The sequence below is a fragment of the Echinops telfairi genome, unplaced genomic scaffold, assembly GCF_000313985.2.
Source record: "Echinops telfairi isolate 266 unplaced genomic scaffold, ASM31398v2 ScPeMD7_41;HRSCAF=154, whole genome shotgun sequence".
NCBI lineage: Eukaryota > Metazoa > Chordata > Mammalia > Afrosoricida > Tenrecidae > Echinops > Echinops telfairi.
This window is the reverse complement of record NW_022103939.1, coordinates 1,327,514-1,331,691: the sequence shown is the minus strand read 5'-3', so window position 1 is coordinate 1,331,691 and position 4,178 is coordinate 1,327,514. Positions and strand designations below refer to the sequence as shown.

General features: G+C 38.0%; 1 pseudogene; it reads left to right on the top strand.

Annotated features, from left to right (window-relative positions):
- Window positions 1-248: 248 nt before the first annotated feature.
- On the top strand, window positions 249-3,504 carry LOC115869714 (annotated as a pseudogene).
- The last annotated feature ends 674 nt before the right edge of the window (window positions 3,505-4,178 follow it).

Genomic DNA, 4,178 nt, shown 5'->3' with positions numbered 1-4,178 from the left:
AAATCATACAATGAAATAATTCTCTAATATTAAGAAGAGTCCACAATTAAGATGTGTATTTTTTATAGAATTCAGCTACCACATCTTTCTCCTGAGGAAATAGTAGGTGAGTACAGCCCACTAACCTTTTTGGTTAGCAGAAAAAAACTTAACCACTGAATTATCAGGATCTCTCTGTGTTTTGATCAGGTGCCATTTAAAACGATAAGACTCTCATCTCAATATCAGGAGTGTTGGGTTTCCTCAAGATGATTAGAATGATCTGCCATTTGAAATCAGGAGGGCCAAATTTGCCCAAGTACAGAGTTTTGAGGAGTCGGGATGCTGGAAGTTATGTCACTAGTATTTCAAATGCCAGCAAAGTCATTCAAGGTGAGCAGGCTTCAGCAGAGCTTCCAGACTAGGAACAGAGGACAGAAGAGGAATACGCTATCCACCTCAGATGAGTAAACCTCAAAAACCCTATGGACAGCAATAAAATGAGTAGAAGCAGAACACTGTCAGAAGTAGTGCTAGTCGATGAAACCCTCAGGTAAGAAGGCACCCAAAATGTGATCGAAGAAGATGTGCTTTCTCAAAGTAGACTTGGCCATAATGACAGATGGAGTAAAGCCTGCTAGAGTAAAGCTTTCATGATCTTTATTTGCTGACAGGGCTTGACTCAAAAAGAGAATATCTGGCTGCAATCATCAATCAATAATTGGAACTTGGAATGGATAAAGTATGAATAGAGGAAAATTGGATGTTTTCACAATGAAATGGAATGTATAAAGATTGATGTTATAGGTGTTCGTCAGCTGAAGTGGACACATATTGTCCATTTTGACTCAAAAGTTCATGTACTTCACTCTACAGGGAATGTTACAATTAAGAAGAGTGGCGTTTTGAATTTATTCTCACAAAGGACACTTGAAGATATATTTGGAAATCAAATGCTGTCTGTGATGTCCACAGACAAGATAATCCAGTCATTTCAACCATGATTCAAACTTATGTACCCACCACTAAAGCTAATGAAAAAGAAATTGAAGAATTCTGCAGACACTTTCAGTCTATAAATTGAATAAACATGTAATCAAGTTGCAATGATAATTGTTAGCTAGTGGAATGTAAAAGTTAGTACTGAAGGAGGAAGTCCAGGCTGCACTGAAAGCAATAGCCAAAAACAAGTCTCAACAAATTAATGGAATACAAATAGAAATGTTTCAACAAGCTCATGAAACACTGGAAGTACTCACTCATCTATTCCCAGAAATTTGGAAGACAGCTACTAGTCCACCTGACTGAAAGAGATCCATATTTGTACCCATTCCAAGGAAAGGTGACCCAACATATTGCACAACTTATAGAACAATATAAAATTTGCTAGAGATCATTAAACAAAGCTGTCAGAAGTTCAGGCAAGATTTAAATGAGTATGTGGAACAAGAGATGTAACTGCTAGGTCAGATGAATCTTGACTGACAGCAGAAAATATCAGATAGATGTTTACTTGTGCTTCATTGGCTATGCAGAGGCATTTGACCGTGTGGATCACAACAAACTATGGAGAAGAGTGGGAATTCAAGAAAACATCATTGTGCTCATGCAAAGCCTGTACATGGATCAAGAGGTAGTTCAAATAGAACTAGGGAATATTCCATGATTTTGGATCAGAAAGTGTGTGCTTCAGGGCTGGATTCTTTCACCATATTTATTTAATGTATATCCTAAGAAAATAATCAGAGAAGCTATTTATATGAAGAAGAATGCAACATCAGGATTGGAGGAAGGTTTATGTACAACCAGAGATATGCAGGTGACCCAACTTTGTTTCCTGAAAGCGAAGAGTACTTGAAGTACTTGCAGACAAAAATAGAGGAGTGTAAGCTTCAGTCAGTATGGATTAGAACTCAATGTAAAGAATATCATAATCCTTACAACTGGAGCAGCAGGTAATATCATGAATAATGGAGAAAAGATTGAAGTTTTCAAGGATTTTGTTTTCTGGGATCCATAATTGTCGTAGTTACATAATCTGGTGCCAACTTGAGACTATTTAGAGTGAAGGGGTGGAGTTTAGCCTGTCAATCAGGTCATTGCTTGATGATCTCATTTGGAGTCATTACAGAGATAAATAGCTCGCTGGAGGCAGGACAGACAGACTCTGCTTGACTCCCTGTGAGACTATCCTGCTAACAAGACACAAGGAGCTACGCTAGTGCCCTGGAGCTGGAGGAGCCATGTGGATGCTTCCACTGCCACTGGATCCACAAGTCTTTCCATCCACTTGCCTATGATCTTGCATTTGGCATCATTGCATGTTTTGCATGAGTCTGAAGAGGAATTTATAGATTGGCATCAGACATAAGGGCTACATTCGGACTTATGGACTTGATCTGGATTGGGCTGGGATGCTTTCTCAATATGCAATTGCTCTTTTATATAAAGCTCTTTTTTATACACATATGAGTGTCTGTGAATTTGTTTCTGTAGTCTACCCAGACTAACACAATATTCAGTGTTCATGGAAAGAGTAGTCAGAAGATCAAAAAACCCACAAGACTTCTTTAAGGTGTTGTTACTTTGAGGACTAAAGTGTGCCTGACTCAAGCCATGATATTTTCTATTGCTTAATATGCATGTGAAAGTTGGACATTGAATGAAGAAGACTGAAGAAAAATCAAGGCATTTAAACTACAGGGTTGGCGACGAATCTTCAAATGGACTGCCAATAGAATAAACAAATGGACTGAATCTTTGTGGACTGCCAATAAAATAAGCAAATCTGTCTTGGAAGAAGTACATCAAACACACCCTTGCTCTCAAGAGACAAGGGTGGTAAGATTTGTCGCACATACTTTGTACATGTTATCAAGAGAGACCAATCCTTGGAGAAGGACATCATGCTTGGCAATGTAGAGGATCATTGAAAGAGAGGAAGAACCTCAACAAGATGGATTGACATAGTGGCTATTACAGGCTCAGGTCTTCCTAAGCCAACTCTCAGCAATAGAAAGGTTACAGTTAGTTCAAATGTGAAGATTATGAAACCCTTTGGTGAAAAGCCAGTGCATTCAAGTGTGGCATTTCTTCAGTTCTTCTTGAGTAAGAGATGAACTCGGACCTAAAGGCTCAGTTAAGAGAGCTGAATATAACCGCAGCCAAGAAAGTTGGTGGTGGTTAGAAAGCTATTATAATCTCTGTTCCTGTTACTCAATTGAAATCTTTCCAGAAATCTTTCCAGAATGCTTCCTACACTGATTTGGAAAGGTCATACAAAGAATAAGCAAGAGCATCCCAGGAGCTGCATTCTGATAGCTGTGCATAATGCAGTCCTGGCAGACATTGGTCTTCCCAAGGGAAATTGAGCAAGAGAGTTGGCGTAAAACTGGAGGGCAACAGGCTTATCACGATTGATTTGGACAAGGGACAGCAGAGCAATGTAAAACACAGGTTGAAACCTGTTTATAAGAAGTTCACCAGCAGGATGTTAATTTAGGATTCCCAGAGCTTCAACTGTAAACAAAAATGAGTAAATAGACTATTATTCACAAACAAAGCAAAGCAATGGGCACAAGCAAATGAACAATTGTCAGGATAGCACTGCTCATTCCTTTCCAGTATTTTCTTCCCTTGCTTCTAGCATATTGTAGTCACCTGAGATCCAAATCTCTCTTCTCTACTCAGCCAGTGTCATCTTCTGTTTGGATTTCTATGGCTCAGAAAGTACTTCAAAATGGAGAGCCAAGGTAGTCACAGGTCTCACTTCCCTTGCTTCCTGTCTTTTAGGGATTATCTTCTTTCACTGTACATTATTCCATGACTTAATACATTTTCATGCATTTTATCCAATTCTCTACTTGTTTACATTGATTGTACAAATTTTACTCTGAGCCATTCTCTTCTGCTATAAACAGAATCTCTTATGATTATTTGACTTTGACAAAACAAACCAAAAATCCCTTAGTTTCTTTAAAACTAATTCTAATATTATACCAACTGTGGATAATAAGCAAATATATTATGAAATGAATGTGAAGATTATATTAGATAATGCAAGCGATTAAATCACCATGTAGATATCCTCATGTGGAAAGTCAAAGGGCATTTATAGAGGTCCAAATAAAGGCATGTACATATGCAAATATATTTATATATGAGGATGGGGAAATAGATCTATGTGCATATATTTATAG